The sequence below is a fragment of the Erpetoichthys calabaricus genome, chromosome 7 (assembly GCF_900747795.2).
Source record: "Erpetoichthys calabaricus chromosome 7, fErpCal1.3, whole genome shotgun sequence".
NCBI lineage: Eukaryota > Metazoa > Chordata > Cladistia > Polypteriformes > Polypteridae > Erpetoichthys > Erpetoichthys calabaricus.
Window position 1 is genome coordinate 107747649 of NC_041400.2, and position 22747 is coordinate 107770395.

The following is a 22747-nucleotide window of genomic DNA, read 5'->3' on the forward strand; positions in this document are numbered from 1 at the left end:
AGGGCGCCAGTGGTGGACCTGCCAATTCTGGTATTCTATGGCAAATGCCAATCGAGCTCCATGGTGCCAGGCAGTGAGCACAGGGCCCAATAGAGGATGTCAGGCCTTCTGGCCACCCTCATGAAGTCTGCTTTTGATTATTTGATTGTTTCGATTGTTTGATTGTTTTGATTGTTTGGTCAGAGACATTTACACCTGTGGCCTGCTGGACGTCACTTTGTAGGGCTCTGGCAGTGCTCATCCTGTTCCTCCTTGCTCAAAGGAGCAGATACCGGTCCTACTGATGGGTTAAGGACCTTCTACGGCCCTGTCCAGCTCTCCCAGAGTAATGGAATCTCCTCCATGCCCTTGAGACTGTGCAGTGTGACACGGCAAACCTTCTGGCAATGGCACATATTGATGTGCCATCCTGGAGAAGTTGTACTACCTATGCACACTGTAGGGTCCAAGTATCGCCTAGGGGGATTGCCCAGTGATATCGCCTAGTATCACTGTAGGGTCCAAGTATGCTACCAGTAGTGACACTGACTGTAGGCAAATGCAAAACTAGTGAAAAAACAGTCAGAAAAGATGAGGAGGGAAAAATGTTTGTGGCCTTCACCTGTTAAACAATTCCTGTTTTGGGGGTCATCTCATTGTTGCCCCTCTAGTGCACCTGTTGTTAATTTCATTAACACCAATGCAGCTGAAACTGATTAACGACCCCCTCTGCTACTTAACTGACCAGATGAATACCCCAAAAGTTTCATTGACTTGATGCTATACTCTGTTTAAAAAGTGTGCCTTTAATTTTTTTGAGCGGTATAGAATGCTTACTAGGTCATTTATCCAGCTAAGGCAGAACAATACTGTTGACTACAGTTCCATTCTGTAAGACACATACAGTGTTGTCATGCTCATAGAAGTTACCCTCTTTAAAAAAAAAGTTTCTTTAATGGCATTTTTTGGTTCTTTAACAGGTTGTGCAGTCCCTTGTAGAACTATTGATTGACAAAGAGCCATTTCGTTCTAGGAATGGTTCTTTGCATATCAAGTTGTTCTTTTGTGAGTTGCAAAGCTTTCTAATACAGTATGTGGGAAAAATACCTGAAATCTTTAATGCATGGTAGGCTACCTAGCAGGACACTTACAGATTAAGAAAACCTGGACTTAGCCTGTGTTATCTATGCAGCAAGAGTCCTTTTAAAATTATGAGTCATTGGTATTTCACAAATCTGTTATCATCCATTCATGGTTATTTGCTGTAAGGAGCCTGTTGCAGATATATATAAACAGAAGGTTCTTTCTAGAGCCTTGATCTGGATGAGTCTTTCGGAAACCAAAAATGGTTCCTCTATGGTACTAACCACTTGGGCACCTCTGTTTATAAGAGTGGAGTTGCATACAGTGCAGCATGACTCCTTAGTGACAGCTCCTCTGGAATTGAGCTGCAGGCCTTCAACCTGGCATTGCACCCCATACAGTGCAGTTCTATCCATAAATGTGTATTGATATTCATACCTGGACATGCTGATTTTTTCAAAAGAATTTAAAAGATAACCAGGAAATCAAAACTCACAGCAGGAAATTATTGGAAAATAAATTCTAAACACTAGACAAAATAAAGAAGAAAAGCCAATAGAAAAACCTGAAAAAACAAATCACAAGAATGAAAATTGATGGCTGGACAGAGGCTTATTTTAAACTTGTGCCATTGAATTTAACCGAGTATGACATATCCAGAGAAAATCAGCATCCAGCTACATTTTTCCAAAGTTTTTCTCTGATCTAATGTCTGAAATTGACTGGGAAGAATTTTGGTGGAAATTAACTGTTATAATATTATAAATGCTTCTTAATTTACAATATACTGGTTTTGAGTTTTGGGCCTATGATAAAGCATTTTCATTCACCATCTCATCTTTTATTACCAAGATGCAGTATACTAGGGAGAATTCACATGTAGATAGTTTTTTTTTACTTTTAATTTTAACTGTCATCTGTGATTTCAGTTCCCAATAATGCTAGATATGGGTGATAATTTAAGTGCTTTCAGCCAATTTACATTTCTTCAGATTTCATTTCATGTGAAATTTCTATGTAACGTTTAATTCAATTAATTGACTAAATCATTTTAAATAATGAGGGCAATTAACATATCCAAATTTGATAAAGAAAACAAAGTCTTTCATATACGATGAGAAAAATGAAACAGCAAAAAAATGTTTGTAATGAGTAAATGTGGTCCAGAGAACCTTACATAGTTAATGCCAGCTTATTCAAAGAAGACTTCAGAGTTTAAAGCTAAATTCTATATCATTCCCATGGAAATAATCCATTTATATTTGTCCATTTTGTTAGGCTCACCAACCTAATAGAAAGCTGGCCTCTATATGCTTTTAAAATGTTTTAGCGCATAGACTGAAGGTCTCAAAAGTGCAGCAGTGCAATGCAGGATACTGCCTGTTGCTAGAGTTCACCTTCCTGGTGCAATTCAATGATGCAGTGCAAACTCTTTTGTCTGCAGATACACTCAGTAAAGACATCCATCCATCCATTATCCAACTTGCTATATCCTAACTACAGGGTCACAGGGGTCTGCTGGAGCCAATTCCAGCCAACACAGGGCGCAAGGCTGGAAACAAACCCTGGGCAAGACGCCATCCCACTGCTAGGCACACACCCACACACCAAGCACACACTAGGGACAATTTAGGATCGCCAATGCACCTAACCTGCATGTCTTTGGACTGTGGGAGGAAACCGGAGCACCCGGAGGAAACCCAGTAAAGACATACTCTTAGAAAGTGTCACTTTGAGTATTCTGCTGTTGACTCCTGGTTTTTCATTTTGACTCAGTCATCACTATTGCATTTTTGGCTCTGGTTGTATTACAAAACTTTGGTGAATTTCCTCACAATGATTTAAGTTAAGCTCAACGAAAAGCCGATTACATGTTCACAGAAGTTTACTTTTGGTTGTCAATATTATTTCTAGTTTCTGGTGAGAAATCTTGTGGGTTATTTCTAAAATAAACAAAAACATTCATTTCTATGGCACATTTTCATACACAGCACGTAGCTCAAAATGCTTAACAAAATGTCAAAGAAATAGTTACAAGAAAAGAAAAACAAATCAAATTAGGTAAGGATGATAATGAATAAATAACAAACAGGAAATCAATACGGGCTTACATAAAATATGTGATTAGTAGAAAGCTAGAGTGCTTATATATAGTATCGTATTCTAAGTCTCTAAAGACGAATCCAATGATAAGGTCAGATGACTGAGAGGACAGAAAATATCAAAAGACCCCAGATATGCTGGAGAAAACAACAAATTCTGCAGGGATTCCAAGGCCAAAAGAACACACATCCCATACTGTGTATAAATGTACTTAAGTTGCTCCGCATTGTTTCAAGGCTTCGTTTCAAAGAAAACAATGCAGTGGGGCTCATGGAGAGTCAGGCACCTGCCTTCATATGAGCACAACAGACGACTGAGCAGTGACTCAATTAGGTATTGGTGGATCAAAATGCCACCACAGAAAAAAGCACAGACAAGTAGAGATTGGTAATGATTGCAAATACATGAAGAATATGATAATTGTATACATGTATAGTCTTTTAGGAGTACAACTAAAATGCAGCTACGAAAAAGCCAGATTAAAAAGTGGATTTTCTGGAGTTTTTTTTTTAATGATTCACTGTGTTAGCCTTGTGTATCTCCACTAGCAGTTCTTTTGTACTTAGATGTGAAACACCCATCTCTAGCTTAGATGCTTTTAACACTCGACCAGTGCTGTAATACACCAAGCACCAGTAGTTAAACTGGGGAGGTTGGTTTGCAAAAAAGATACACAACAATGAAACACAGTGTATCTAAATTGTCTTTTTTGACACCAATCAACAGTAAAAAGAATCTTTAATGTCAAAGTGAAAACAGGGCTATGCAAAGTCTCTAAATAAATGAATATCAAACATAAAATAAATGGTCACATAAGTATTCACCCCCTTCAATATGGCACACTTATCATCACTGGTTTTACAAATCACGTAATTAGTTAAACGGACATCGCCTGTCTGTAGTCAAAAGGTTTTGGTTACTGTAGTATAAATGCAACTTATCTTGAAGGTCCAACTTGTGGGAGTCAGTATCGTGGTCTACCCTACACAATAAAGACAAAACAACAGTCTAAACAACTCTATGAAAAGGTGATTTAATGCCACATCAGAGGCTGAATACAAGAAAATATCCACGTCACTGAATATTCCTTTGAGTCAGTTAAATCAATCATTAAGAAATGGAAAGAGATTAGCGCAGCTGTAAGTCTGCCTAGAGCAAAAAAACTGAGTGATCATGGAAGAAGAAGGTAAATGCCAAGTGATCTGTGATAATTCTGAAGGAGTTCCAAGCTATAGTAGATAAGATTGGAAAAACTGTGCAGACAATAATTATTGGCTGGATGCTTCACAACTAACAGATTTGTGAAACAGTGGCAAAAAGAAAGCTACTATTAAAAAATGCCCCTGAAATCTCAGCTAGAGTTTGTCAGAAGATATATGGGAGACACTGAAGTCAGCTAGAAGAAGATTGTTTGGTCTGATGACACCAAAATTTTGCCTTCTGACCATCAGACTAAATGTCATATGCCAAACACTTCACATTATCTATAACACACCATCTCCACCATAAAGCATGGCAGTGGCAGCAGCACACTATGGGAATGCTTTTCTGCAGCAAGCCCTACAAGGTTTGTGAGGGTCAAGTTTAAAATAAAAACAGTAAAAATACAGAGATATACTGAAGCAAAGTCTGGTGCAGTCTGCAAAAGAGCCGCACCTTGTGAGAATTGTTTCTATGAAGACAACGACCCCAAGCAGAAACCTAAAGCTATTCAAGAATGGCTTAAAACTAACCATATTAATGTCATGGAGTTGCTGAATCAGAGTCCAGTTCTCAATCTAAATTAGAATTTGTGGCTTGACTTGAAAAAGGCTGTTCACTCACGATCCTGAAAGAGCCAGAGTAGTTTTGTAAAGATGAATAGAGGAAAATTGCAGTGTCCAGATGTGCAAAGCTGAAAGAGACCTGTGCTCACAGACTCAAGGCTGTCGTGGTACAACTACTGTGGGAATCCAGCCCCGGACACAGACAGGCACACACCGATAGTTCCAGGATGCACACATTTATTCACACAAAAAAGGTTCACGGCACACAGTGCCCCTGCACCAATCACCCTCTTCTTTAAGCCTTCATCAACTGCACTCCTCTCCACCAGGCTCTGTCCTCTTCCTCCCGACTGCAACTCCCGACTGGAGGGAGGCGGTCCCTTTTATATTCACCCGGACGTGCTCCAGGTGCTTTCTGATGGACTTCCTGCGGCACTTCCGCCACACCAAGAAGCACTCTGGGTGTCTTTGGTATTCATTCCGCCAACACCTCCAGGTGTGGCGAAAGTGCTATTGTCCGAGGCTCCACAATCGTCTGGCGGTGGCCACGGGCCCTTACAGAGTTGAGCTTCCATGCTTAGACCCCGTTGCCCCCAAACCAGGCAGGGTGGCTGCCCTCTCGTGGTCCTGGGAAGGCACAGTCCCTGTCCTGGTCCATCCAGGTGTCGCGACTGGGCACAGCCCCCAGCCGACCACGACCCTACTAAATAATGACTTGAATTGAGTGAATGCTTATGCGATCAATTATTTTGTGTTTTATATTTATAATTAATTTATACTGTACCACTTTAAAGAGATCTGTTTTCATTTTGAAATTAAACAGTCTTTATTTGTTGATTAGTTTCAAAAGGTCAAATTAAATCTATTGTGATTCAATGTTGTAAGATAATACTGTAAAATGTGAAAACTTCCAAGAAGGTGAGTACTTTTTATAGGTGCTGTATTACAGTATGTAGTATTACAACAATACACTGCTTTTATTAGGAGAGCTAGTTTATGTGTATGTACACAATGAAAATTTACCCCACGTTACACCACTGCAAATAGCCTACATTATTGACAGAGGGCAGGATGGTTCCATGAACTCAAAGTGTACACCAAATCCTGGTCTTCCAATCAATATGATTAAGGAGGACTTGATACTTATCAAACCATGAGAACATTTTCCTCTTCGGTGTTTGTGTTCCTTAGATCATAGCAACCATACCATTTGTTTATAGTGGACAGTAATACAAATTGTGGAATTATCAACTGTCATACCCCATTTTGACGAGCTGCAATAAAGTGTGTGTTCTGATGTTCTGCTTACAGCACTCTTATTATATTTGGCTGTTAGTCAGCAGACTATATTTTGTCTGTTTGTCTACACAAGTGAACTCTGTCTCTCCTGGCAGCTTTTCAGCAATGGCCTGTTTTCAAACTCAGGACTGCTGTTGGCTGTTTATTGTTATTCATACAAGCTATCAAAAATGTTTTATTTTAAAATTTATGCCAGAATGACTTACATACACAACCTCTCCTAAAAAAGATAAAAAATTACTTTTGCATATTGTGACTTTTTCCAAATGAAGTTTAAACAGTACCTTGAAAACCTTAAGAAGCTATTATCTTTTCTTTGGAACATTACTTGAATAAAATTGTATTTTTTATATCATAAATAAAATTCTTTAGCTGTCTATCAGTGCATCTTTTTCTGAGGCATTTTCCCCATTACTGTATTAGGAGCTTAGCAGCACTTAGGTGTAAGATCTGAATCAGATATGGATGGTGTCACACACATGTGTTTAGGAGGCAGCCAACAAGCCCTAAGGTGAGTGATACTACAAGGGATAAAGGGTTGATTAAACACACTAATGCCTCTCTCTTTCTCCATCAACATAACAAAAGAAGAAAAAAAGTAACTCACCGTCCATACTTCTAGTCACTCAAAATTGCTTCCACTCCATAATCCCGGCTCTGTATACAAGCGATGATGTCGCTTCCGGCTCTCCTAAGATAATGTCAGTTTCCGGCTCTGCCATGATGACGTCACTTTTTCCGGTCCCCACCTTGATGACGTCACTTCTGACTCGCCGAGATAATGTCACTTCCGGTCCTCAATGATGACATCACTTCCGTCTATCTGCTTGTGATGTAATTTCCTGTCAACCTCATTTCCTGCCACCATTTTGTTATAAAAACCCAATGCTTTCAATTCCCAAGTGTCAAATGTTCTTTTTTTTATCCTTTTGCCATTTTTCATTTCATTTTGTCTAAGAACATTATACGGGGTCATTCCCCAACTCTTTGCAAGACTTTTTGAGTCATTATTTCCACCACAATGGGATTGCAGTATATCATAAGGTTAGTTTGTACCTATCCACATATTATCACTTACAGGTTCAGTTTAGTGATGCCAATTAACATGGTACACCTGTAGTTAGAATTTGGGGAAAAAAAAAACAAGACTAACTGGCAAAAAAAACCCCACATAAATACACTTGGAGAACATTCCACGTAATGACTGAGCTGGTACACAAACACTGGACCCTAGAGCTGTGAGGCCGCAGTGTTAGCTGCTCAGCCATCATGCTGCCTATTCAATTTTCTGGTACCAAATATGTACACTGATATACTTATTGTACCCCTGAATATAAATATGACAACTTTATATATTACAATAATTGATAGTGAGAAAAGAAGCAATCATAGAAAAACACAGTTTGAACATAATTTCTTTTCTCATTTACTTATGGAAATGTAGGGCACAATTATAATTATAGTAGTGGAGGTGAAACTTGTGATAACAGTGTATGATTTGAACAAGATAGTAATGTTCTAATAACTACATCATTTTTTGTGTTCCTCAAAGTCTCCAGGATACCCTCTGTGCTTATGTAAAAGTGAGTGAATGAAATGTGTAATTCTTTTTTTTTTTTTAATTTTAACTATTAATTTTATTGTAATCATTCCATACAAATAGATCAATTTATACAAAAAAGAATTGAAGACAAATCAAACCACACCCTTGAGAAGGAGAGCATGGCCAAAGGAGAATTGCTTAGGGCTTTTTAATAGGGCAAAAATAAACAAAAGAAAGGAAAAAATATATATAGGTAAATAAAAAATGAAGAAGGGAAAGAAATGCGGAAATAATTATTTCTTCTTATTCTAAAATATTATTGATTAGATCCTGCCAGGTTTTGAAAAAATTCTGTACAGATCCTCTAACTGAGAATTTGATTTTTTCCAATTTCAAATAATATAAAACATCGGTTTCCCACTGACTTATCAAAGGAGAGTTAGGATTCTTCCAATTTAACAAAATAAGTCTGCGTGCCAAAAGTGTAGTGTATGCAATCACAGTTTGCTTGTCCTTCTCCACTTCAAATCCGTCTGGAAAAACACACAGCTGTTAATGGGTTAGGAGGGATTGTGACCCCAAGGCTGTCTGAAAGGCACTTAAACATTTTGGTCCAAAATGATGTTAATTTGGTGCAGGCACAGAACATGTGACCCAGTGAGGCAGGAGCTTGGTTGCAGCGTTCGCAGGTTGGATCTTGCCCTGGAAACATTTTGGACAGTTTTAAGTGAACAGATGAGCTCGATATATAATTTTTAGTTGAATAATTCTATGCTTTGCGCATATAGAGCTCGAGTGAATTCTCTGCAATGCTACCTTCCACTCCTTTTCTGATATATTGATTAAGAGATCTTATTCCCAATGTCCTCTTGGATCTTTGAAAGGAAGGGATTCTAATAAGATTTTATATAATGCGGAAATGGTGTCTAATTCCTTGAAATTGAGCAGTATTTTTTCCAGCATGGTGGAAGGTACGAGATGTGGAAAATCGGGCAGTTTCTGTTTAACAAAGTTTCTAAGATAGTGAAAGAAATGTGTAGCTGGGACATTGAATTGGAACGTAATTGTTCAAAGGATGCAAAGATATTGTCTATATAAAGATCTCTGAGCAATTTAATCCCAAATCTTTTCCAGGTATTAAAAGCTAGATTTGTTTGCGAGGGTTGAAAGAGGTGGTTCTCTTGCAGAGGTGCCACAGATAAAAGATTTTCCATCTTAAAATGCTTTCTAAGTTGGTTGTGTAATTCTGATCAGCTGAGAATCAAACCTATATGTTCTTGAGTTATACTGAACAGCCCACATATCTGCAATCCAAACACAATAATTATCTTGTAGCTTCCCATGCAGAGACAGCAACTCAAGTGTTGTTCAGATGAGAATCCAAGTGATAATTTTTGTCATTTTCCTTGAACTTGTGCACCAATTCCACATATCCACAAAGTGATCGTCAGACTGGCTAAATCAGACGACCTGTCCTGCCACAACAGTTTATGAGGTTCTTAATCTTTTTGGGAGATGCTGGGCAATAACAGTGAAGTTTTCTCTGTATTTTATTACTGGATCAGTATGTATGGGCTGGAGGTTGTACAGCCAATATGTTGACATGCAAGGCAAATGACTTAAACTGGGCATTGAGCTTAAACGCTTACACTGCCCTCAGACTTTCTACCACTTTCCCTAAAATGGCATCTGTAAATGTGTTAGCCCAGCTACTCTATCTACTCAAGAATTCTATTTGTAGAAATTAATGGCAGAACAAACTGGGTAAGGAACAATGTCTTAATGCTTGTTGTGGGGTACAAAATCTGTCCATTTTGGTTTATATTTCCATTATATTTTGTTCAAGACAAGACAACAGATGAACTACATTCAGGACAAATCAAAACATGTCTTCTTCCCAGTTATATCTCACTTTTAAAACAGCTGTTCCAACATAGAAAGAAAGACATGCTGGTGGCTCAATTACTTTATAACCTGAGAAAGGATGGACATCTAATTATTTTGCAGTCTGGGAAAGGAAGACATAGTGACACCTTAGGGAACATAAAAAAGTTTTATTGTTTGGGAAAACGAACAGTGAATTAAGTCTTCATAGTGATAGCCAGCCACTCAGAATATCTAACAATCACATTTTTCAAAACCCCCCCAGTAGAATTTTAGAATAAATATGCCTCATCTGAGAAGCGATATAGTGAGTAAGGAAGTAAGGAAGTGAGGAAGGAGGGAGGAAGAAGAGGGAACGAAGACGTCACTTGTCGTCAGAAAACCATCATGGGCAGCTACAAGTGCTAGACAACAAGCCGCCTGTGATATTCATCATTGTCATCTTTACTTTTTCGTAAGCTTTTTCTAAAGACTATATATATCCATACTTTTCTATCAGTCCTGTTTTCTATTATTCTTGGTTCCACTGGTATTATTATTATTATTGTAATAAATAACATGCTGCTTTTAACTTTCTGTGCTTTGTTTTAATGTCTATAGAGTGACTGAAGTAATAAGTTAGATTTCTTTAAGCAGCTGATGTGGCCGGAGGTTTGCCATTACCTCTGTGCTGCGAGGTTTATTAAGGCTGCGAGTGAGAGCTCCACTCAATAGTAGGGAACAGTATGTAAAGTAAGGAATTCTTGGATGATAAATGACCTATAGTCAATGATGCCTAGCCTTTGTATGTTTAAATGTATTCTTGTAGACCAAAAGTAATATTTAGGTCTGAGATATCATTAACACATTGTATGTTGTTTGTGCCGATAATAAGTAAGTCTCTTGAAGTACTGAGAGAGTGACAGTTATGTTATTCCTAAAGCACTTGTGTGGCTTAAAGTGCTAAAGGTTAATCAGTTGTGTGTGTGTCATTTATGGGGCTCTGTTGTGGTTAGGGCCTGTGTGTATGCGTATAGCTATGTACAGTATGTGTGTGTTCATCTTAAAGTGCAACAGTAGACCAACCCAATAACGAACTTGATGAGTACACTTACCCTTGAAGAAAAACAGGTAAAGGATAAGTAGAGGAAAATACTATAACAATACAATGCTGAAACCAAATAAGAATAGGTTCTTATAAAGTATGAGTAGATCACTTCAGTTACACTCCAACAATCTGAAATGCCATCTAGTAGCTCTTTGAAATACTAACTTAGCATCTCACTATCACATCCCAAGCATGATAAACTGAAGCTTATGGCAGCCCCTACCATTCTACCACAGGCTGCAGCTCCCATCTCTCAAAGCACCTACTTTGACTCCGCTATCTCAAAGTCTGACACCTAATTAGTAAGTGCACCTGTGTCACATCTGGCACATGACCCCCAAGGGGAAGCATGGGCCTTGTAGTTGAGAAAGTCCTTCGAATATTACTGCTTTATAACAAGATGAAGAACATCCAGAATAGAACTATCTACTGTAAAACTGATGCTGTTGTCTGTAGCTTAAGAACATTTTTAATTTGTATGTAAAGAAACATTTATGCTTGTATAATCTGGTGAGCTAGCCAAAGTCTTTAACAGTTTTATATTGCTGGTCAAGCAGCCAACTTGCAATTGTTTCCAGTTAAATTTAAATATTTTAAAATATAGCAAATTAAACTATTGCCAATGGGGGAGTAACTTGTGAATCTGTACTTTGTTATATATCATTTACATTGCACAGAATAAAAGCTAAAGGGAGAATAAAGTCAAAGTTAAGCTGAAATCCAGGTCACCTAAGAAATATTATACTCACTTTTTGTTTAAATGTACTCACTGAAGCTCAGCATGGCTGGAGATTCATAAATCTTTTTTCTTAACAAAATAAAAATAAAGCAGCCTACTTGATTGATATACTAGTATATGATATGAAACATTTATTCAATTTGCATACCCTGCTGTTGGCATAATAAGCAATCTTTCACAAAAAGACATTTGCCTCCAAGGCAGTGATTCAATTTTTCTGAAAACTGACATGGAAGATCAGAAGAATCAGCAAGGTATACAAATGATTAGATATCTGTAAAGACTGAGGATGCTACTAGAACCCCCTGTATCACATGCTTGATAAGAGTCCAGTCCACCTGTGCCACAAGGAAATCTAGGCAGCAAACGTTCTCCAATAATTGTAAAGGTTTCTACAGGTCCTACCATTGCTGGTACTAAGTCCAGATTAAAAATGAGAAACGTTAGATGTTGAGCTCAGTGGCGCATCTAGATTTTTGGGGTGCTGAAGCTTAAACTGTTATGGGCCTCTTCACAACCAGCAACCACTGTTATCTTCTTCAATGGGGTTGTTCCACAACCGATCACTACATTTTTTTTATTTAATCACTACATGTCAGGATTTTAAAAACCCTTTCTCATACAGTAGATATCCAAATTTTTTAACCAATCTGGACTAAAGTTGCTCCTGGGCCCCCTCCAGGATTAGGGAGGGGCCCAGAAGCTTAAGCTTCACCAGTTTTATAATAGATTCACCCCCTATTTGTCTATCACCCAAATCATCAACCACTACAGAAACAAGTGAAACTGAATTCACAGATTTATTGGGCTCTCCATTAAAATGTTCTAACTGTGCATGGTCAGATCATGGAGACGTCAGAATGTTTGGCCCACCATCACACTAGCATTATTATTAGGTATTAGCTGTGTAAGCCTGTACTGTAAATAGCCCGGGCTTCTAGAAACTATTCAAATTGTCAGAAAAAAAACTGAAATGCAGAGTTGGTGGGTTCGTTTTGCGGACATGCTCGCCCCCCTTGTCTATCAGCGGCTAAGCGAATATCTCTCTCATCGGAGGTTTCATTTGCCAATGCGTTCATCTTACTTGTGTATTAGCGGCTGTGGGGTACAGCCCGGACACAGACAGGTAGACATGATGGTTTCACCACACACACATTTATTTACAATATTTACAACACAAAAGTGAGCACAACCCAGTGCCGCAGCACCAATCACCCCTTAAGTCCTGGCCTTTCCACACTGCCTTTCACTGTCTCTGGTCCGCCTCCACTCCTCTCCACCGAGCTCTGTCCTCTTCCACCCGACTCCAGCCATCAAACAGAGGGAGGCGGCCCCTTTTATACACACTCGGATGCGCTCCAGGTGCTTCCCGACACTCCTCTGCTGACACTCCCTTGTGTGACGGAAATGCCGGCTGTGCACCCGGACGGACTCCGGGTGTCCCAGATCCTCTTCCCCCCAGCACTTCCGGGTGTGGCAGAAGTGCTGAGGTCCAGGGCTCCCAAGGCATCGGGGCACCCCTGGCGGTGACTATGGGCCCATACAGGGTTGAACTTCCAAGCTCTGTACCCATGGCCCCCAAAGGAACCAGGGCGGTCGCCCCCTCGTGGTCTGGAGGAGGCACAAGCCCTCCTCCGGTCTTCCTGGGCGTCCCAGCTGGGTACCACCCTCAGCGGCGTGCCACACGGCTAAGTTTGTCTTTTGTCAGTGGTTTCACTTTGACGACGGAGTCACTTTCTTTCAACTTCATGCTGTAGCCTCATACTTCTTTTATCTTCCAACTCATTAACTTGGGGCCATCTTGCCAGCTCACAGGTGGCACAATGGTAGTGCTGCTGCTTTGCAGTAAGGAGACTGTGGAAGATTGTGGGTTCGTTTCCCGGTTCCTCCCAGTGTGGATAGCGCTTTGAGTACTGAGAAAAGCGCTATATAAATGTAATGAATTATTCTTATTATCATTAGCCTCACACTTCCGGGCTGGACAGACAGACACACACACTTCCACACATAGACGTTTATGTATAAGATATGACCAATGGAGTGATTATGATAAAAACTGAATTGAAAATCATTGTGTAACTATGCAGTCAGTTCAATATATCTGGTTACACACTGACCAGAGCACTCTCATGCCATTCCGGAAGAATCTGCATGGCAAAAATTATAACAGCGTTTTTCGATATTTACAAAAAGTGGCACCCTTTGGATGTTTGGTCATATGTATTACAATAGCTAGTTGCTGTATATGATGCATAACAAACTATCTCCATCCATCCATCCATTTTCCAACCCGCAGAATCTGAACACAGGGTCACGGGGGTCTGCTGGAGCCAATCCCAGCCAACACAGGGCACAAGGCAGGAACCAATCCCGGGCAGGGTGCCAACCCACCGCAGACAAACTATCTTTCCGAACATTAATGTTATTTTAACAAATTCATGCATGATTATCTGCCTGTACAATGATTTCTTCCATTGCTCTGACAGTAACACTTTTTTTATTCATGTATTGTAATTAACAGACTGGCAAGCAGCCTGAAGAAAAATTATTTGAAAAGCTTTGGATAAGGAAATTAAATGAGATTTTTTTTTTTGAAAGTGTGAAAGCATCTTGTGATCTTAATTCAGGCAGAGTGTTGGTAACAAAAGATCATAATAACCAGTGAACAAAAACAGATGACAAAGACTAAATCATAATTCTTAAAGATTCAAGCACAACCTGGAGCCAAAGTAAAGGTAAAGGTGTAAAGGCTGTTTCTTTTAAAAATATATCCAAAAACTGGGATACACTAGCTGCTGTGATGTAATAAGTAGTACCTGTGTGATGATTTCTCATCATATGATAACATTCACCTTGGTTACCAGTATACATTATGGCTGAAGCCATACAAAACATCACAAAAAGAGAATGCAATTGGCAAAATAGGCTCCAAAAATGGTGGTAAAATGAGATGATGAGATAAAAATAAATAAGTATTGCACCGAAGGCATGTTCATAAAAATTGTGTGAAACATATAGAATTCCAAAATAATGAGATTCATAACGTGTATCAAATTTTATGTTTCCTTAGAAAATGAACAATTGATTCTGGTTACAGCAAATTTAAGCATTGATAGCCCACAATCCTTCTCCATTTTTAATCCTTAAATGTTTTTTTCAGACAAAACCTAGGATCATACCCTGCAAAAACCGAATCAGGAGATATGAATTTCTCATGCACAGTAAATTCCTAGAAAGCTGTGCAACAATTCATTCGTTTTCTTAATCTCATGGTACTCCAGAGCCAATTCAGAAAGCAATGAATGCAAGGCGGGGATCAACCCAGGACAGAACATCAAGTCATCGTGATGCTCCTATACACATGCAAATTCAAATCTTATTTACATCAGGAAAAATTGGACTTGCCATGCATCCTAATAGTATTTTTTGAATAATGAGAGAAAACTGGAATGGCTAAAGCAAACCCATGCAAACACAGGGAAAAGATGTCACCTGTACACAGTAGACACCCCATCCTGTAAGGTATAAACTCTGTGAGTTGGTCATTCTGCACGCTGTGTAGCCATGCCATCCAAACTGTATATATCAGAAAAATAAATGTAGATTATTAAGTGAGAAAAAAATCTCTCAGAGACATACATTGCCATTGAGGAAGCTTTATTCTGAGTAGCGTGAATGTTCTTTCTGTTGGGTTAATCACATGAAAAGCCTTCAGGAGATGGTTTACTCACAAAAGACTGTTGACGGTATAAAAAATGTATTTTAACAAATTAGAAGATGAGAAGAGAGTAAATGTAGTAGAAAAACATGTGCTGAGGTCAGAGCCAGGAGACCAAAAATTCCAAAATAACAAGGACAAAGTAAATAAAAAATGAACAAGGCTTACCCTTTTTGCTAATTACTCTTCAAAAGGCAGCTAAATCCAAAATTTTGGAATTAAGACACAGCATGTCACTATCTTAAATAACCTCTGAAAGATCACATCACAAGACAGACCTCTTGGGGTCACATGGTGTCACCAGAACTCCTTTGTTAACAATCTTCTTCTTTTGGCTACTCCCGTTAGGGGTTGCCACAGCAGATCATCTTCTTCCATATCTTACTGTCCTCTGCATCTTGTTCTGTTACACCCATCACCTGCATGTCCTCTCTCACCACATCCATAAACCTTCTCTTAGGCCTTCCTCTTTTCCTCTTCCCTGGCAACTCTATCCTTCGCATCCTACTCCCATTATACCCAGCATCTCTCCTCTGCACATGTCCAAACCAACGCAATCTCGCCTCTCTGACTTTGTCTCCCAACCATCCAACTTGAGCTGACCCTCTAATGTACTCATTTCTAATCCTATCCATCCTCGTCACGCCCTGTGCAAATTTTAGCATCTTTAACTCTCCTACCTCCAGCTCTGTCTCCTGCTTTCTGGTCAGTGCCACCGTCTCCAACCCATATAACATAGCTGGTCTCACTACCATCCTGTAGACCTTCCCTTTCACTCTTGCTGATACCCGTCTGCCACAAATTACTCCTGTCACTGTTCTCCATCCATTCCACCCTGCCTGCGCTCTATTTTTCACCTGTATTCCACAATCCCCATTACTCTGTACTGTTGATCCCAAGTATTTAAACTCATCCACCTTCGCCAACTCTACTCCCTGCATCCTCACCATTCCACTGACCTCCCTGTCATTTACACACATGTATTCTGTCTTGTTCCTACTGACCTTCATTCCTCTCCTCTCTAGAGCATATCTCCACCTCTTCAGGGACTCCTCAACCTGCTCCCTACTATCGCTACAGATCACAATGTCATCAGCAAACATCATAGTCCACAGGGACTCCTGCCTAATCTCCTCTCTCAACCTGTCCATCTCCATTGCAAATAAGAAAGAGCCCAGAACCGATCCCTGATGTAATCCCACCTCCACTTTGAATGCATCCGTCACTCCTACCGCAGACCTCACCACTGTCACACTTCCCTTGTACATATCCTGTACAACTCTTACGTACTTCTCTGCCACTCCCGACTTCATCATTCAATACCACAGCTCCTCTCGAGGCACCCTGTCATATGCTCTCTCCTGGTCCACAAAGACACAATGCAACTCCTTCTAGCCTTCTCTACACTTCTCCATCAACATCTTTAGAGCAAACATCGCATCTGTGGTGCTTTCTTTGCATGAAACCATACTGCTGCTCACTAATCATCACCTCACTTCTTAACCTAGCTTCCACTACTCTTTCCCATAACTTCATGCTGTGGCTCATCAATTTTATCCCTCTGTAGTTATTACAGACCTGTCCATCCCCCTTATTCTTAAATATTGGCACCAGTACATTTCTTCTTCACTCCTCAGGCATCCTCTCACTTTCCAAGATTCCATTAAACAATCTGGTTAAAAACTCCACTGCCATCTCTCCTAAACACCTCCATGCTTCCACGGGTATGTCATCTGGACCAACGGCCTTTCCATTTTTCATCCTCTTCAACCTTGCAGTCTTCCTCTTTCAAATTCCACCATTTGATCCTTGGTTCTGCCCTAACTCTCTTCCTCTTCTTGATCTCCAACGTCATCCTACAGACCAGTATCTTATGCTGCTTTAATATACTTTCCCCTGCCACCATTTTGCAGTCTTCAGATTGACTCTTCTACAAAGGATGTAATCTACTTGTGTACATCTTCCTCCACTCTTGTACTTAACTCTATGTTCTTCCCTCTTCTTAAAATACGTATTCACCACAGCCATGTCCATCCTTTTGGCAAAATCCACTATCCTCTGACCTTCTTCATTCCTCTCCTTGACACCATACCTACCCATCACCTCCTCGTCTCCACTGTTCCCTTCACCAACATGTCCATCAAAATCCGCTCCAATTACCACTTTCTGTCCCTTGGGTACACTGTTCATCACTTCATTCAACTCACTCCAAAAATCTTCTTTCTCCCACATCACACACCCAACTTGTGGGGCATATGCACTAACAACATTCATCATCACACCTCCAATTTCCAGCTTCATAATCATCACTCTGTTTGACACTCTTTTCACCTCCAAAACACTCTTGACATACTGTTCCTTCAGAATAACCCCTACGCCATTTCTGCTCCCATCCACACCATGATAGGACAATTTGAATCCACTTCCAACCAACCTGGCCTTACTCTCCTTCCATTTAGTCTCTTGCATGAACAATATATCAACCTTCCTTCTCTCCATCATATCTGCTAACTATCTCCCCTTACCAGTCATACTGCCAACATTCAAAGTTCCTACCCTCAGTTCCACTCTCTTTACTTTCCTCCTGCCTCTGGACACGTCTCCCCCCTCTTCTTCTCCTTCATCTTCTTCTTCTTCTTCGGCCAACAGTAGCCCAATTTCCACCAGCACCCTGTTGGCTAACAGTACTGGTGGCAGACGTTGTTAACCCGGGGCTCAACCGATCCGGTATGGAAATTTGTATTGTTGTCCGGATATTTGTTAACAATATGATAGAAAAAATAGTGATAGAGCTATTTATAAATACAGGAGGTATGGCAATCGGAAGGTGGCCAAACAGGGAGTGAAAAGAATGCTGCTATGGGGCTGGTTCACTCCTGCTAATTATTCGTTTGCCAAAGGGCTTTGAGGATTTTCCTACAGACACCAAAGGGGGGGTGGGGTGGGACTAGGGAGCGTTCCAGCAGGTGATCAATTTAGGTGGCTGGGGTGAAAGCCATATGATGGATGATCGAGCATGCTGGTGTCTCAACTTCACTGAGGAGACATCATAGATGAATGAGGAATGAGATGGGATAGAGAAGTACTAAGGCTTAGTAAAAGGAACCCCAATGTTATGTCAAAGGTTTCATATTTGATTTTAACCCTCATTTGAATTTATTTGATTACTGATGACTGTTTTTTACTCCCACTGAAGAACATTGTTTTTATGGATTATTAATGAATTATTTATTAATTTATTGACTTGCACAGCGCATTATTTATTTGGACCATGATTAATGAAATGCATTAAGCACATTTACACCAATCTTGTTTTTTTCTGTCTTCTTATTGCCCTTGTCATCTTGGTCATAACTAAGTTCAAGTTCAGCTGTTGGCAACCTGGGCTTTACAATGCCATCATCCTTTACAATGATCTGTGTTTCTTGGGTATAATTGCAGCCTTTCCTTAAATTATATTTATACACACTATTATCCACCCACAGGAGAACTGTGTGGAGCATTGCAACCTGACGAGCATTCATATCTTTATAGATCTTTTTGTAGTCTTGGGTCCTCATGTATAAATGGTGCATACACACAAACATTTTGCGCACGCCCATTTCCTCACACACTTTGTGATGTATAAGAAGTAAACTTGGTGTAAAGCTATGCACATTTTCACGGTAGCCCTCTACATTGTGTGCTCACACTTCTACTCAGTTTTGCAAACTGGCGGCACCCAGCGTAAAAGCAGTGCTACTGTTTCTGTGTCATTTACCTTTCTTTTTCATATTTGCATCAATGATGCAGGATTTATCAAATACATTGAAATTAATTGCATATCGTTTACAAATTTAATTCACTTGATTGTAATCATTCTATAACAATATAATTGTGAATGGAATGGCCAAACTATTCCAACCATAGCTGCTTTAGCATTGTTAGAAGACATCGCAAATGGAAGAATTAGAAGAGAATGTGTATTTATAGATGATGATGATTACTGGCTTTTGAGTTGATTTTGATTTCCAAGAGCTATCCTCTTGGAGCCTTGTGCTGAACTGGCACCAGCTTTACAAAGGCAGACTTTGAGGAATTGTGCTCTAGCTGCTCCTTTTCAAGTTCTGTCCACTCTCTGGTTTTAAGCCACAGGAGTTTTTCAATGTGAACTTGCTGACCAATCAGGTATTTCACAAACATCACCAAGTCGCTCCATGCCAGCTGTATAGGATAATATTATTCGCTTGTCATCCAGATATACACTATATGGTTTCCTTACACTGTGGTTGAACTGTGAAACATCAAAGCACAATTCCCAGCAATGGTTTTCCAAATGTAATCGGAGTGGTCAGATGTACACACATTGCTATTGCAATGGCGCTGGACAAGTTACATCAGCCAGGGATGAATCACCAAAAGAATGACCTGGCATTACATCATATATAGTGACAGAGCCTATAAAAATGGAAGCTCCACACAGTTGTTTTTTCCAACTAGTGAGACAAAAGGCAAGCAGTTCTTTTAAAGATTGCGAATCACCTCAAATAGCCATATAAAGAGAAGAGAATCGATCCATTGTGTCGCTCAGCACTGATACCACACTCTAAAGGTGCCTTCAGAGAATTAATTTGATTATGTAAATAGAAAGCATTTCCACTCTAATAATGTGCTGCTCTATAGTCCACAGAAAGAGTGTGACATTGTGCAGGCATGTAGTGTCTTGCATAATGTGCCACACAATCGTGGCTTGCCCATACTTGAAGAGGTGTGGTATGATGAACCTAACCTTGACCCACCAAATGATCAGCCAGATTGGACAGAGTTACAACTTTGTTTGAATGCAATTAGCAGAAAGTAAAAACAAGTAATCAGATGCAGCATTTATTTTTTAAATAATTCATTTAAATTGTAATTAATATCACATAATACAGCCTTTATATTCCTTAGTTCATTGGTTACATCTCTTACAGTATCCACTATTGCATTTTATGATTCCAGAACAGCGTCCATCAGCTCAGAGCCAGATGGTCACCCAGCGATGTCTGAGGCAGAGGTGTGTGTGCAGCGTCTGAAGATGTGTTGGGCTCAACCGCTCCACCACCACATGGAGTCGTGTTATTGGCAGAGGGAAGAGAAGAGACAGCGTTAGATCTAGAGTAGAATTGATTACCTCAGTAGAGCCAGAAAGCTGATCCAAAGGCACACATGCATGATTTAAAGTTATATCAGGTATGTGAAATATTATAAAATTGCAAACTTAATTATTTTCTGTGCTGTTCTGGCTTTATAAAGTGGCAAGACTCCAAATAACAATGAAAGATTTAGAGGTCAGAGTAAACAACATCCTGTAAATAAAGAAATGCAGTATATCGATTATACTCACTTTACAGCAGAAAGAACAGCCAAACTGTTTTTTTTCCTTTTTGCTTTGATTGTGAATTTAATATGCATCTGGGGTGAGAAACTTAGTAAAGTAATGTATTATTCATGAGATATGTTAGTCCTCAAGAATATAATATATTCACTCTCCAGATAACTTGTTAATACATATTATTTTTCCATGATGTCTTTTCTGCAGTAATATGTGTGAAGTAAACCTTTAAAATGCACTGTAAGTTACAATGAATTAACATCTCCATTGTAGGATTCTTTACTTGCACACTTGTCTGCCAGTTTCCCTCTTGACTTATTCAGTTGCTGGAGGAACAAAAGACTGTGGACTTATCAGAAAAGACCTGGTCAGTGCTGGTAGATGTTCACAGAGATTTACATTTGGATTTTAATTATTAATACTTGAGAAAAAAGGATATGGTCAAATGACCAAAGGTTGAGAAAACCCAGTAACAAAAGAGCAGGTGAGGATGTGGTCAGGTGTAGGCAAGAGGTGAATTCTAAAACCAGATCAAAAATCATTAGAAAAAGAAATATGGTATGAATCATTTTTAAAAACTGTACAAAGAACTTTTCAAACACTACACACTTTAGCAGATAAAATGAGGTTCAATTCAAAAACATATTACTAAATAAATCATATTTTTATATTTCATTTTAACTGAGCCTCATGTGCCTACAGAATAATTGCTTATTCCATGCAAAGGTAAGACCTAATAGTAACCCTCACTTATAAAAGACTTCTAGACATGTCTAATTTACCTGCAAGAAGACATCAAGCATGTAGAGCAGCTCCATAATGACCTTTTCCATTTAAAGAATAATAGATGCTAAATGTTCAAAAATTATTTTTTTTATACAGCAGCTTTAGTAAACAATTGTACTATCCTTCAAGAAGCCGTCACAAGTGTCTCTCTGAAAGCTATTTCCTTAAACTCAGAATTAGCTGAAAAACTGTATTGGGTTCAGACAATACCATGCTAGTTCCACAAACATGGGAATATCAGGGTGCAAGGTAGAAGCAAATTTGTGGAACAAATCATTAGCACTGTGTGCAGATGTCTCAAACATTAATATTAGCACACCTAGATAATAATATCTATCCCTCTTTTGCTAATGATTAGTAAGGCATGCAAGGTAGTGTACAGTTTGTGTCACAAAAAACTAATCAGATAATGTGATAATGTCAGGTAATGTCGGTACCTGATCTGTCTCAATTTGTATTAGGTCATACTATCTAGTGTCATAATCCTCTCACAAAATATAGCAATATACATTTAAACTTTAAATAAACAGAGCCTTACACCCAAATGCTGCAAAGGAAAATGTATTGGCTATGAACTGCCTAAATTGAAAGTTTAGAATCAAACTGCTTTGAGGTTAAAAAGGACAAGCCATAATAACATGTGCAGAACCCACAGACTACACACACTGCACACCTTGAACGCAAGACTCTGGGGCTGCCCAGGAGCAATGTTTACTGGTTAGCCTGAGGTTGGCAAACAAATGAAAAAATAATTTTATACATATAAAGTGATGGTTGCCTGCTCACAATGGTTTTACTATTGCAATAAGTTAAATTACCCAGGAAAACTTATTATTTAATTTGCACATCATCTAGTGAGGCTGTGTCCCATGGGCCCTTAATGCAGAAGCACCATTTGGTCCTCAGGAGCCATCAAACCAATGGACAGAGGAAATGAACAAGTAGTGCAGAGTTATCACAAAATTCATTACTTCCAGAAATGACCATGATAAGCTTACCCAGCAGCACCACTGTATTTTTGCATTTTCAAAGTAGACGTGGTCAATCAAAATATATGACAGTCAGCACTGCTTTCATTATAGAAACTGAAAAATATCTTGCAGAACTGGCTAGTTATAAAAATCTGAACAGAGGGTTTATCTTTAATTCATAGTTGTTAGCTAAACATATAAAAGATGAGTACCAATTAAAACCTTCTGCCTGGCTAATACATCTACAGATGTCCATATCAATAGACTACAAAGGAGGCAGTGATAGGATGAGACAGAAGATATTGGAGTACTGCGGTGAATCCCCACCTCTGGGACTGAAAGGTGCCATGGAGGATGACGAGCAGTGAAGTAGCTCTCCTTTTAAAATGGCTGAATCTCACAAACATGGTTTTCTTTTTTATTTTATAGTCTCAAG